Below are 15,787 nucleotides of genomic sequence, written 5' to 3'. Positions count from 1 at the left end.
GAAATAAATGAGATGTAGAAGCTTTAATGGGCGCTTTCTAAAAATTTGCCAAGATTACACTGTCTGTAATATATAGTCATGGTAAAGAGAGTTGGGTGATTTCAGGATATAAAGTCCTCAAACTCCTACATTTAACCATTTGCTTCTGTTCATTCAGGAAACATCCTGGGTGGCAGGAAGATACAGTAACGGAATCGACACACTGCTTCTTTTTATAGACTCAAGAAATCAGTATCCATACACTGTGACAATATTAACCTCAAATATTTAAAAATTATATTAGTTGACTAATAATGAGATGGTAGCTTTAAATAGACAACATCTCTTTCAGAAAATCTAATCACCTGCAGAGATACTCCATAGCTATCTTAGATTAGGGTGTTAAAGGGTGCTGTAGGCAGCTTCAAACGTGACCGCCGTGAGCTAAACCTGCTGATACTTGAGCCATTGTGCCATCTCCTCCCCCCGAGGGTGGGCTGGGGCTAATGACACACTTTTAATGATAAAAATATGGAAGAAATAACGGTATGGCACTACTGAGACGTGGTTTTACAAAGACGTGACTTTTTTCTTGTCTCCTCACTCTCTCTCAGGGTGCTCCTTCTCCGGAATCAAGCTACCAGATTGTAAGCGAAACTACAGAGAGGTCTATTGGGTAAGAAAACGAAGTCTGGTCAACAGCCAGAGAGAAACTGCAGCAAACAACATGTAAATGAACTTGGACCTGGACTCTCCAGCCGTGATTGATTCCTGAGAGCCCTGTAGCCCTGCTAACAGGCTGAGCTATGACTCCTAAGATAGAACCTAAGCCAGAGTCACCTAGCTGAGCTGCTCCTGGATTCGCGACCCTCAGAAGCAGACATAATCACCAATTTTTGTTATTTTTTTAATTGCCAAACTTTGGGATTACATGTCATGCAGTAACAGATAACTGAGTACCTTGTGCTATGACACTATTACCTTGACTGTTTAAAAAATGCATCAGATGGCCGCTTATTAGACATCAAAGATAGTATCTTATTAGTCAATGTTAGCTGCTGTAACTACCTATTAGGTCTGGAAAATCCTTGATCTATTTAAAGGAATACCTGATAAATATCTTGGACTTTAGATTTTATCTATTTACAACTTTGCATCAAACTTCCATAGGTATTAAAATACTATGGCATATGCCAGAGGAAAGGGGCATCAACTCTACCTGATACTAAGAAATTGTATAATGACTTTATTTAGGCTCATATTTGGGGAACAAATAGATTCAGGCTTTAAAACGCCATATTTATAAGCAAAGGGTCTTCTTAATTTGAGTATCAATGTTGATATCTTTGAAGAGAATTTCACCCTCTTTATTTCTGAGGTGGGCCCATTTATGTTCAATTTTAAGTCACTTCCAATTGAAGAATTAAGGAGAGTTGTTTTAAAGATTTTTTAAAAATCATATGTCATTTCATTTCTAACTTTCTGTAAGTTATCATGTAGAAAAAAAAAGTATTTGGGGAAGAAAAACAAAGTATTTTGGAACTAAGTGATATGCCATAGCTTAAAAATGCTCATCTTATTACATATATTCAAATCACTTAGGTTTCTAGTTCATAAATACTTTATTGATCAGTGATGGTTCAGCTATAACAGCCAAGGATTTATATTGATAATGGTAAATATTTTGTTTTATCATTTCTTTCAAATATTATATTACTTTACTTTAGAGTAAGTTTAATGAATGCCAAGCAAAGAAATATACTCGTTTTGAACTATAAATACCAACAGCCCAATTCAGTATGTGACTTTAAAAAATAAAGGAATTTAGTGATATATTCTATTCTTTGAAGAGAAGATTCTATTCTTTGAGTTTTTCACTATAGAATATTCTATTCTTATATTCTTTGAGTTTTTCACACAAAACAGTGGCATCTAGTGGTCTATAAAGATCCTCCTCCTGTTTCTAACTTGTCTTTGCTATTAGTTTGAATCAGGTGTTATTTGCCTATTGTTGGTTCAATTGTTAGTGACATTTACTAGGATCCCTTGCTATAGAGATTCAGACTTCTATAATATTAAATTGATCTTTTTTAATAGTTGTGCCTGTAACCTAATGTCCACAGTCCTCTTCTTTCTAAAAAAGAGTTACTCTACTAGAGATCTTTGTATGTAGATGGTGCTAATATTCATTAACTGCTACAAAAACAAATTACTTTTAAGACATCAAATTAAAGAGTACCTTAAAACAAAGGGCTATAAAAAGAGATTCACCTTTGGAGGCAATAAAATTCACCTTTTTATCTCAAAAGCAGAAATGAGTAATGCAAGCTCTTTGATCACCAGTTGGCATTAATGGTATGGATATGCTTTCACGCACTGCCTAGTAGTAGACACCTGACCACATCATATTCATGTTCTAAACTTTCTTAAATTGTGCTCACTGGAAGATAGATATTGACACTATCCATAATTATGATGCCAGAGAATGGCACGCACCAATTTGGTTTACAAAAGGTAAAAAAAATATTGTCTTTTATATGTAAATGCATTAATTAGTAGTAATAGAATATACTTTTCTTTCAAACTGATACTTGTATATGTATTTATCTGCATGACCAATGGAAGATACCATGAGACTGCTTAAAAGTTTTAAATGCAAGGTTTCATTTTGGTTTGATAACATTCTGTTCCCTCATACAAACGCTACATGTAAAACTCAGATATCGTTATCATTGTGCTGCCTCAACTCTAAGAACAATTTTAAATAATTCTAACTGAAAAGGAACTCAGAAGTGTATTGGATGGCAATTATTAGCTTAAACAAATTCATATTCACATCTACCTCCACATTTACTCTATGAAACAAGACTCTGTAATATTCTTCTTGATCTGGAGGCTGCCTACATGGTGTAAATTCAATGTGCTCTAGACCTATGATTTGCATATGTATTTATGCATAAGATGCATATTACATGCAAAAATATTTACATTGAAAAAACTAAGGGGATACAGAAATTGATTTTTTTTTTTTTTTAGAAAGTTCTTGACATTATGTTAGAACTATTTGAAACTTGCAGGCCTAATGGTGATTTTTAATTGAAATAATTATTACAATCTCTTTTTAAAAAATATCAAAATTTTCCTATCAGTATAATTCACTTATTTTATTTTTTTTAAAGATTTATTTATTTTTACAGAGAGAGAGAGAGTGAGTGTGAGCAGGTTGGGAGGAGTAGAGGGAGAAGGAGAGGGGAGAATCCCAAGCAGCCTCCATGCTCAGTGCAGAGCCCATGCCCATCTAGGGGCTTGATCTCAGGACCCTGAGATCATGATCCGAGCGGAAATCAAGAGTCAGACGCCTATATGAGTGAGCCACCTAGACACTCCTGTTATCAGTAGTATTTGTTTATTTTTAAGATTTTATTTATTTATTTGACAGAGATCACAGGTAGGCAGAGAGAGAGGAAGGGAAGCAGACTGAGCAGAAAGCCTGATGCAGGGCTCAATCCCAGGACCCCAGGATCATGACCTGAGCCAAAGGCAGAGGCTTTAACCCACTGAGCTACCCAGGCACTCCATCAGTATATTTTAAACAGGTATTTTATACAGTTGACCCTTGAACATGGATTTGAACTGTGTGGGTCCATGTATATGTGGATGTTTTACAGTACTGTAAATGTATTTTCTCTTCTTTATGACTTTCTTAACATCTCCTATTCTCTAGCTTACTTTAAGAGTATAGTATGTAATCCATGTAATACAATACATTTATTCTTATTTATTTTATTGGTAAGGTTTTCTGTTTTGTTTTCTAAAAGATTTTATGTATTTATTTGACACAAAGAGAGAGATCACAAGTAGGCAGAGAGGCAGGCAGAGAGAAAGGGGGAAGCAGGCTCCCTGCTGAGCAGAGAGCCCAATACAGGGCTCTATCCCAGAACCCCAAGTCCATGATCTGAGCCGAAGGCAAGGCTTAACCCACTGACCCACTCACGTGCCCTGGTAAGGTTTTCTGGTTAATAGCAGGTTATTAGTAGTTAAGCATTTGAGGAGTCAAGAGTTATACATGGGGGCGCCTTGGTTGTTCAGTCACTAAGTATCTGCCTTTGACTCAGGTGAAGATCCCAGGGTCCTGGGCTTGAGCCCCTCATCAGGCTCCCTGCTTGGTGGGAAGCCTGTTTCTCTCTCTCCCACTCCCCCTGCTTGTGTTCCCTCCCTCACTGTGTCTCTCTCTGTCAAATAAATAAATAAAATCTTTAAAAAATAAAAAGGGAGAGAGAAAATTAAAGAAAAAAAAAAAAAGAGTTTACATGGATTTTCCATTGCACGGTGGGAAAGATGCCCCCCCATGCTGTTCAAGTGTTAACTGTATTTGTCTTCATACTTTCCTTATAGAGAATAACTCAATTACTTATATGAAAAATAACTTGTAGATCTTTTAACATTAACATATCCCTAGAATTTAGAATTATTCATTTAAGTAACTAACACCAGACTGTAACCAAAGTTTGAGATTTTAAATTACTCAGGTAGGCTGATTTATTCTTGAATTATCTTCTAAGCAAGTAATTTCTCAGTAATAGCTAAAAATAACACTTAATGCCAAAACAAGTTTTCTAACAGTGATATTTTATTTGTAAATCTGTGTAGATCTCACAACTAATTCACATAAAAATATTTTTCTCTTTAGTTGGTACTAAAAACAGGAGAAACAGAAATGGAAAAAAAAAAAAAAACACCTTGCTGCAGGAATTCAAACTAAACCATATGAGGTAAAATATTACTTTATGATTAAATATTAAATAGTCATATAATTCATCTTAGTCATTAACAGTCTAAACATCAAGCAGATTGAAGGGTATAATTAGAAAAAAATATAGTATCAGGTAGTGTCTAATTTGGGAAAAATAATTCAGGAAATGACTCAAACTATGAGCTGTAAATATTCATAAAATACTGAGCTGATGGTCTGAAATGTCTATTTTCATACCATTCCACAATTATAAGCCAATTATTAATTTTATATCCGTTTTTAAATTAACAATTAAGAAATAATACTGCTATATGATTCTTTTTTTCTTCTAATTAAAAAAGTACCTAAAATTAAAATATTGAAGCATGGGTGGTAGTCCTTGCTGAGTGGAAACATTAATTCCATTGGTATTTAGGAGACACTAACCTTCAAATCGGCCAGTAGAGGTGTGTGGGTTTATCAAACACTTCTCACATGTATACTCTGAGTTTCCTGACTTTGACAAGCTTTCAGACCCACTATAGCCATCAGGGCAAAATGTGGGCTCTGGCTCCCTGACAGGCTGTCATAGGGACTAGGTCATAAAACATGGAGGTGCAGTGTAAATTCTTCCCATGAGGCCAACTTTGACTAAATGATTGGGAGAGATACAAATAAGATAGCAGATCATTTCCTCTCTGTTCTTCCTGTGGGTGGACTGTTCTATTACACAGGCTTTCCAAACATGCCCTTTCAAGCCTTGTCCCAGAGTGGCAGCCAGCCCAGCACAGCAACCTATAGCCTTTTATTTTCTTCCCAACTCTCTCTGCTCACTTCCACTTTCTCTTCCTGTTGGTGCCCTGGGATTGTATTCTCAATGAACTAACATGTTAACATACAGGTATTATATTAGAATCTTCTTTTTCCCCCCTAAAGAACCTAAACCAAGATAGGAATTGATTTCAAGTTATATAAGAAAATAATATTACTATTGTAATCATAAAAATAATATCCTTAATAGTGAAATGGAATCTTTGGCTTTGATATATAACTTTGTTTAAATTGCAAACTCCACTTTCTTCAAATTTACCTCTACAGAGTTGGCATTTATTGAGCTAGTTTTGAAATGTAAACTTAAGGTGACTATCGGACATCCAAGGACAGACATGGAGAAGGCTATTGGTTAGGAGTCTGGATTTCAGAAGACAGGTCCAGGATGGAGATACAAATGTAGGAATCAGCTTATAGATGGTATATCCTATGGTGAGATTGAAAGAGATCTTCTAAGGACTAAGATTGATAAGAGGAGAAGATCCCAAAAGGACAAAGCTCTAGAATACTCTCACATTTAAGTCAGGAAATGAAGAGGAAACAGTAGAGAGAGTGAGATATTGTCCAGCAAGGTTAGAGAATAACCCAAAGACTGTAATGTTTTGGATGCTGAGAGAAAAAAGAATGTTTAAAAGGGAAGAAAGTCAGCTAATGGGCTTGGTACTATTGACAGTCAAATAGGAGAAAAATGGACTGAGAATACAGACTGAATATTACAATGTGGAAGTATGACAGTGAACAGAAGATTTTGCACATGAAGGGAATGAAAAGTTGATAAGAATAGTTTCAAGAGAATACGACAGGAGAAAATACAGTTACATAGACAGCTTATTCAAAGGTTTTTGGTATAGGGGCCCCTGGGTGACTCAGTGGGTTAAGCCTCTGCCTTTGGCTCAGATCATGATCTCAGGGTCCTGGGATCGAGCCCCATATCGGGCTCTCTGCTCAGCAGGGAGCCTGCTTCCCCTTCTCTTTCTGCCTGCCTCTCTGCCTGCTTGTGATCTCTTTCTCTGTCAAATAAATAAGTAAAATCTTAAAAAAAAAAAAAAAGACTTTTGGTATAGAGGGAAAGAAAGAAACAGGATGTCAGCAGAAGGCCATGCTGTTACAAGGTTTTTTTAAAAATAATTTTGAAAAAATAGTATTGTCGTATACTAAAAGGAATGACCCCAAAGAGAAATTAAAATGGATGATTCAAGGGAGAAAGAGCAGTGTATCTGAGGATGTGAGAGAAGGTGGCATCAAGAGGACAATTGAAACCTGCCCCACAATAACGTAATGAACATTTCACCCATACTAATGGAAACGGATACAGAGATTCATATAGGTTCACACTTTACAGTTGTAAGCCAATGCTCAATCTTTCCTGGTTGCTTTTATTTTCTTAATGAAATAAAGTCTAAGAGAGTGAGGATAAAAAAAGAATTGTAAAAAGCTTGAGAATAGAGCAGAAAGGCAGAAATAATCTCTAGGTGAGTAAAAAAATGAATGGTTTATGGATTTACAGTATGGTTTTTAACAGTATGAAGGATGATTGGGGTTATGATTATGAACTTAAAGTGAAAGAAGGAAGTATGACTATGTTTTTCTCTAGTTGTGCTCAGCTATGGATGGAATTACACATAAAGAATAGACAGATAATTGGTTTTAAGTAGGGTTATGGATTAATCATAAGAATAAAACAAATGAGAAATATAAATGAGAATAAAACAAATGAGGTCCAGGAATCCAAAGGTCAGGGAGTTAAAAGGATCATCTACATGGATATTACAATCAACAAAAAAATGTAATAGGAGTAATGCTGGAGAGCATGGCAATGATCAAAAGAGCCCGTGATCCTTATTGAAAGAATAAGGAGGGATGACCTGACCTCGAGAATTAGAGACAGATGACTGTAGCGAGGACAGAGAATGGGTGACACAAACTGATGACACAAACTTGAAACCTGGGGACTGTGAGGGAAGAGGAAAGGAGAATGGATTGAGAGGGGCAAAGAGGAGCAGGGAGGTTGCCTATCACTCCTCGAGGCCCAATTTGAGAAGAGAGTGGAAATGAAACTGGCCATCATTTAAGAAGATGGCACATAAGGAAAGTGTTCAGGAAAAACACAACATCAACAAAAAAACCAAAACAGATTTCCATTCAAGCCAGATGGTACAACAAGGGGTCACAGAAGAGACAGGGGCTATAGAAAAATTTGTTAATAACCTACCATGAATTTCAGTGGTCACGGTGAGAAGAGATGGGAAGAGTGGACTATGAGGTCAGAAAAGGCACCAGGCAACATTATAGCCTAAATAATGTAGGCATCTTGGATTTCTTCTGGTGTTTGGCATCAATTGGTCTGAGATTAGAGTCTAGTCTTAATATTTCGAAAGCAGAAGGTGGTGGCCAGGAATGAGCAGGAGTAGGAGGTCTTATAAGGAATAGGGCTCCCTCTGGGCTCCTACTTTTCTCCCGTCACAAAAAACCACAGATTTCTGCAGGTTAAAGTCTTGCTGCTAGTGGAATTGATTTCTGTAGAAGGAAGCCTCCCACCTGGCAGGGAAGCATCTTACTATAAGCACAGGGCATCCAGCATCCTTTGACTGCAAATACAGGGGAATGGTCTTCCTTCCTTCCTTCTTGACTTCTGAAGGGGGCCCAGGGAAAGAAAGAACACAGTACGCACAAGAAAACTAGGAACTTGTTTGTACCATGAGTTTAACAAGCTTTTCCTCTTCTATTCCCTTGTTATTATTTTCATCTGTGAAAGTCTAGAAAGTTGAGTGGCAGCTCTCTTTTTTCCTCATCCCTGGTGACCTTTATTATGAGTGTAGTAATGTATACCATCATGAAATTACGATTTAATAAAAATTCAGAGTGCCTTTTGGAATTTATTATACCAGGATTATAATTTCAATTAGTTTTGACTGAACTTTTAATAAATATGTCTGTTGGAGTCAATTTTCACTCTTGAAATAGATATTAAGTACCCATCATATACTAGTCATACGGCGACAAACTGAGATACACTGAAGGAACTCACAGTCTAATAAGATTATAATACTTGAAGAAGATAATTTCATTTCCCTGATGACATGATGGAGCTACATACAAGAGTCTGTTGGGGGTGGAGAGGTAAGATAGGTAACTCAATTTGAGATGCTTTATTTGAAACTCTTATAGCAAGTGTTCTCACACTGTTTTCTGTCCTGGCTCATTTGACAGATGCAATGTGTTCTCCTTCTATGGCAGTAGCTTTCTATTAGAATACTTTTCAGTTAAGTGTATGGAATGTGTCATTCTATAGGCAATGGATCAGAATGGCCAAGTGGAGACTACCTAAGAGGGCTTAGATAGTTGGAAAAGCCTTTACCTCCAGATGGGTATCTTCCATTCGAGAGACATTTTTCTCCCACCCTGCGAGAATCTGTTTGTAGGATAAGTAGTCTTAGTTAGAATTGGGAAAGTGCATTTTAGGGATATGGTTTGTGCAAAAAATAAGAGAAGCTAGGGGGAGGCACAGGTTGGGAGGAGGCTGTGGCAAGACATGAGATGTGAGATACAGACAACAAAACATGCATTAAATGGCATGGTTAAGAAGGTTTGGATTAATTTTTCTGAAAATGGCATGATATAAATAGGCACAAATTCTCAAAAGCTCATTCTGGTCAAAGAGTACAAAGGCTCATTCTGGTCATAGAGTAAGGATGAATTAGAGAATGTTTAGACTAGAAATTGAAAGACTAGTTGAAGATATTGCCCATCCAAACAAGCAACAATAACAGACTAATGTAAGGCAGTGTTAACAGAAATTGAGGAAAAAAGAATGGATTTGAAAACATAAAGGAAGGAGGTTGAGGGAGTGATGGCTTGGACATATGTTCACCAAAGAGAGGCACAGCAACTGACTATTTTTTTGAAGTTCTACTCTGTGTTTCATGTTAAGTACTTTTATTTATGCTATCTTTTACACAAATCTGAGAATTTAGTACTGTACCATTTGACAGAAGAGAAAACTGAAGATCGAAGAATATATTTTACATGCCAAAGATGATCAATTATGTTGCATGAGAACTAGAATCAAGCCGGGTCACTTTGGTTTCAAATTACACTCTTCTCTCCATCATATGATAATTCCTCCAAAATTACAACATAATATTAAGACTATCAGATTTCTAAGTTGGCCAGTTTAGGTAAATGGTAGAACCATCAATATAAGCATGTAGTAGGGTGCCTGGGTGGCTCAGTGGGTTAAAGCCTCTGCCTTCGGCTCAGGTCATGATCCCAGGGTCCTGGGATCGAGCCCCACATCAGGCTCTCTGCTCAGCAGGGAGCCTGCTTCCCCCTTTCTCTCTGCCTGCCTCTCTGCCTACTTGTGATCCCTCTCTGTCAAATAAATAAATAAAATCTTAAAAAAAAAAAGCATGCAGTATTGGGCAGAAGTGAAACATAATGTGTATAATTTTGTATACTATAAGTTTGAGGACCTGTGACTTACCAATTCAGATATATATAGACAGCAGCTCCAAAGGTTAAGAGATACATATGCACATGTAACTCAAAAGATTAAAAGATACATAATCTGGATACAGATATACAGTTAGAGTTATTCATCTAATATTCCAGTGAGAGGGCATAAAATTAGAAAAGGACCTAGGCAGAATTTGGAGAACAACACCCTTCAACAAAGACAAAAAGACCCACAGAAGAGACTGAGACTAGTCAAATAGGCAAGAGGACAATTAAAAGAAATTGTTTTTACAAATTGTAAGAGAGAAAAGAGCTTCAGGAGGATTTAATTATTCCCAGGGACAAAATGCAACAGAACATACAAGAAATACGAGAATCAAAATATATTCCTTGGCATTGAAAATTGGGTCATTAGCAGTCCCAGTGAGAAGCAGTTCATTGGAATGACAGAGGTAAAAATGAATATTAGAATTTATCAGGACTACTCTTCCAAAAATGGTAAACACAGCATGGATAACAATTGGAGATTATAGGTATGTGGTGTTATATGTTACAGGAAGGCTGTTCGTCAGAAATCATGCTTCTACCATACTTAATTAAATATATCAAACAAACTGGCAAAAAAGAAAAAGAGACATCCAATAGAAAAATGATCAAAGAATAAGAGCTGACAATTCACGAAAGAAAAAAAAAGATAGAAATTTAAATTTAAGGAAAGCATGTTGAATCATTTTGGTAAGTAAAATACTGCAAAGTAAACCACAGTGAATTTCTCATTGTTGGCAAACAAATTAACAGAAATATTTAAAACAGGGCACCTGGGGGCGCCTGGGTGGCTCAGTGGGTTAAAGCTTCTCTGCCTTCTGCTCAGGTCATGATCCCAGGGTCCTGGGATTGAGCCCCACATCAGGCTCTCTGCTCAGCAGGGAGCCTTCTTCCCCCTCTCTCTCTCTCTGCCTCTCTCTCTGCCTGCTTGTGATCTCTGTCAAATAAATAAATAAAATCTTTAAAAAAATAAAAATAAAATAAAATAAAACAGGGTGCCTGGGTGGCTCAGTCAGTTAATTGTCCAACTCTTGATTTCGGTTCACGTCATGATCTCAGAGTGGTGAGATCCAGCCCTGTGTTGGACTCTGCTCAGTGGGGAGTCTGCTTGAAATTCTTTCTCCCTCTCCCTCTCTTCTCCCCCTTTCCCAGTATGCTTTTTCTCTCTCTAAATGAAAAATCAATAAATCTTTAAAAAATGTTTAAAATAATAAAAAAATAACAATAATAATAATAAAATGCGTGGTTCAGTCCTTAAGCGTCTGCCTTCGGCTCATGTCATGAGCCAGTGGTCCTGGGATCAAGCCCTGTATCAGGCTCTCTGCTCAGCAGGAAGCCTGCCTCTCCCTCTCCCACTCCCCTTGCTTGTGTTCCCTCTCTGTCTATCTCTCTCTGTCAAATAAATAAATAAAATCTTAAAAAATAAAATAAAATAAAATATTAGCAACCTGACATTGAGATGAAAGTTAGAATAACTTTCCCAGAGGGCATTTGGGTAATATGTATGGTTATGTAAATTTCCAAATGTAAAATTACTTTGACTCAGATATTTCATTTTTAGAAATTTGTCTTAAATATAAACACATGCACATAAACATGAATAAATATTTAGCTGTGTGATTTTAGCTCTTTAATGCTATATTAATAAATATATCTTATTTATATTTATATAATATTAATAAATATTAGAATATCATCATTTCAACAATGCTGATGAATTGATGGATCTAGGCATTGATCATCAATGGCTGTTACAACAGAAAAAGACAAATAGCACAATGTTAGGTGCCCTCTGAGGGCAACACCATACCACCTATGAAATATTTTTTTGAAAATATTTTATCTATTTATTTGACAGAGAGATCACAAGTAGACAGAGAGGCAGGCAGAGAGAGACAGAGGGGGAAGTAGGCTCCCCACTGAGCAGAGAGCCCGATGTAGGGCTGGATCCCAGGACCCTGGAATCATGACCTGAGCTGAAGGCAGAGGCTTAACACACTGAGTCACCCAGGTGCCCCCACTTATGAAATATTATTGCCAAAATATGAAACCTGAATTCTGGATCTAATTACCTTTTTCTAGGAAATATAGTTAATAGAGGTATACATCAAATGACACCAGTGATGATGCAATACAATAATCCAGGACAGGACAAATAGTATAGATCCAGCAATCTATTTTTTCTTGTTCTTTTTCTTTTTTTCCAACAAATAAATTGCAAGGAAATAAAGAGAGGGATGAAGAGGAATCTACTGACTAAGAGAGACTTCCTGGCCACCTGCAGTGCCTAGATCTTACCTGAATGTTGATTTAAGTCATTTGGAGAGGGGAAGGGAAGGAGGGAGGGAAAAGATATCAAGGATTTTTGAACACTTCTTGAATAGATGATATTGGATAATATGAAGGATAATTTGATTTTTTTGAGGTGCGATAACGGTGTTATGGTTATGTTAAAAAAAAAAAAAGTAGAGTGGGGAATGGGTGAGGCTATAGATGAAATATGATTGACCAGAAGTTGACAATTGTTGAAGCTGAGTCATGGGTACATGGTGGTTCATTAAACCAATCTTGCTAAAAAACAACTACCACAAACCCATTTAATAATGTGGTTTTGATTAAAAAATTAATGGCATACCCATGAGATAAAATAATATGCAAATATTAAAATGTTCATTATATTATATAGTCTGTAGAATGGTTAATAATATTCAGGCACTCAAATGTTCCTACAATATTAATAAGTGTAAAAAAGTCACAAAGCAACATGCAGAGAATTATTCCATTCCCATGCACAGAATGGAAATAAAAAGACCCCCCCCAATACATAATAATTATCTCAGAAAAAGAATTCTTGATTGTGAAGGGAAAGACATTGGAAGGGAACTTTAGGGACATTCTATATTTTTAGCTAAGAGATCTTTATATATTATTTTATTTATAGGTAATTTGATCAAGGACTTCCTATTTATCAGATGTTACGCTGGCACTTTACAACATTATGAAGCCTCTGTGAGATAACTGTATTTATTTTTAAGAGAAGCCAAGTATAGAAATTTTGAGACACTTGCCTAAGTTAACTAGCTAGAAAGAGAGCCAGGACTCAAACCTGCAGTTTGACTCAAGAACCTTCATGCAGAACCACTGCCTCTTGCGGAAAAGCGGGAGAAGCGGAGATAGAAAGTCCTAGAGGGAGAAAACAGATGGAGGGAAAGCTCTGAGTACACACAGAGAGAAGACCCCATCCAGAGCAGGGGGGGAAGTCAAACAGTGGTAAATGTCTGTCAAGTGGGGGTTTCTAACTAATTAGAAAACTTTCCCCCCACACACAAAAGGTCTAACACAGTTTTTTCAAATAGTTGAAAAATTTTCAGTTTTATTTTACAAACCATCTTTTTTCCTTTTGTAGGAAATTTCTGTTTCCGTATACTAAATACAGAGGAAAATTATAGATTCCCTATTCCGTTCAATTGGTTCATCTGCTCGTGTACAATAGCATATTCTACTAGTTACTGTGCCTTTATTTTACATTTTGATATTCATCCACAAAATCAATGTTGAGCCTCTACTGTGTACTTGGCTTAATGTTTAAATGTTCATGGTGAAAAAGACCTGTAGACATTCACATCCCCAGCTTTCATGAAGTTAATCAAGCCCAGGGATTCACAAAATTTTTCCATAAGTAGTAAATATTTCAAGGCTTTGCAATTAATTCTCTCTCTATTATAACTAATTTAACTCTGCCATTGTAGCTGAAATAGGCCAGACAATCTATGAATGAAGAATGTGGCTGTTTTTTGACACAAACTTATTTACAAAAACAGGCAGGAGACTGGATTTAGCCCGAGAGACTTTTCTAGGTTGGCAATGGAATTCTCGTATCTCGAATTGTTCATGGTGAAAAAAGAATTGTGGAAGTGGCGATGGAAATTTAAGAGACTCTCTGTTTTGTTGTTATGTGGCTCTAGTCCCCTGTTATTTGGGATTGAGATACAGTAACATACGTCATTGTTTGCCTCAGACATTGCAAGTTAATGCCCTTTATCCTGGTATAATAAACAGAGCTCCTCTTCTCACTCTGCAATTTTCCAGTTAGGATAGCAAAACTGTGTGGTTATCCTAAGTTTAGGAGCTAGAACAATGATCTTCCTCAATAGGAAAAGGAATCAGATATCAGTTAAGACAAAACTATGACAGGAAGATATAAAGGATGTTAAGTTCTTTACTGAAAAAGCTTCTCCAGAGGGCATATTAGGAAAGGACTGGGAAGGAGATCAGTTGAAATTCTTATCCAATGGTGTCTTAGTTCAGGATGCTGGAGCAAAACACTATAGACTGGGTGGCTTATAAGTAACAGAAATGCATGGCTCACAGTTCTGGAGGTGGGAAGTCCAAGGTCAGGGTGGCAGCACAGTTAGGTTTTGATGGGAACGCCCTTCCAGGATGTGGACTGCTGGCTTCTCACTGTTTCCTTAGGTGGTGGGAAGACTGAGAGCAGAGCAATCTCGGGGCACTCACCCCATTCCTGAAGTCTCCACCTTGATGACCTAATTACCTCCTAAAGGCCCCGCCTCCAAATACCATCCCCCTGGGGATTAGATTTCAATGTATGGATTAGGGGGGAAGACACAAATTTTCAGTCCATAACAAATGGTGTCTATGAAAAAAGAAGGAACTAGTTGGGGAATGGAATGTAAAGAAACAGGAACAGTAAAGGAATAGAGCCTGGGAGAAGCATTAAAGATGCACTGTTTTTTGTTTTTTTTGTTGTTGTTTTGTTTTGTTTTTGGATCATTAGTACAAACAGAACACTACTGATAACCTGTATCTACCTAAAAAATGTCTAGCCTAAATACCTGCCTCCTCCTTATTCTGAAACAAGGCAAGTGGTCTTCTGGCAAAAGTCCATAGGGGAAGAGAAGGAATAGTGGAATGAGTCTATTCCAGGAATATTTACCTTCCTATTTGCCAAATGTAGTTCATTTTCAAAAAACAACTGGAATTGAGATAAATATTCAAATTTAGAATGTTTATCCATGCCACATATTTTAAAGCTACACCCTTAAAAATGTTTCCTGTTGATTTTTAAGATCAGTATTTTCTCACAACCTGTTGCCTGGGCTCTCTGCCTGCAACCTCAGAGATGCCCTCAGTAAGGTTTTCCTCTATGCCCTCCAGCAGGATTAGCCCTTCTAGCTCCACAATCCCCTAGGGCACTGTTCTGTCCGACCTACACTTGGAAACCACCCTTGGAAATCGATTGGCTGTGAAGAGCCTGCTGCTTCCGTTGCAAGGTGAGCCCCGTTCCCAGCCCGAGGGAGGACCCTCCCGCACGCTCCTGTGGTTCTCTGTTTTTGTGAAAAGGACGAATACAGGATTTTTAAAACTGCAATTGGAGAAGTCCTATCTTTTTTCACTCCGCCTTCTCCTACTTGACACTTCCCTAGTGTCCGCGGTGTGAGGGACGCTGCAGGCACTCCTGGGATCTGGCTAAGGGGAGAGGTTGAGGATGAGGCTAGGCTGAAAGGCTTCAAAGTCACTTCCGAGGTGCAGCTGCGTTACTGTTGTTATTGTTAGCCTAGTGATTCCACGTGGAAATGGCTTGCTGCGGTCTCCCGTGTGGGCTCCCCAGTCTTAGGAAACGCGGCAAAACGCCGATCAGAAGCTAGCTGATTCGTAGGTGTTTTTAGGTCAAGTGTTCTGTACGTGGAAGAGAAGGAAGGATGGGTACCTAGTCTGCCTTAGGGG

This window comes from Mustela lutreola, chromosome 4, assembly GCF_030435805.1.
Source record: "Mustela lutreola isolate mMusLut2 chromosome 4, mMusLut2.pri, whole genome shotgun sequence".
Taxonomy (NCBI): Eukaryota; Metazoa; Chordata; class Mammalia; order Carnivora; family Mustelidae; genus Mustela; species Mustela lutreola.
The sequence above is the reverse complement of the archived record's forward strand: the minus strand, read 5'-3'. Positions refer to the sequence as shown.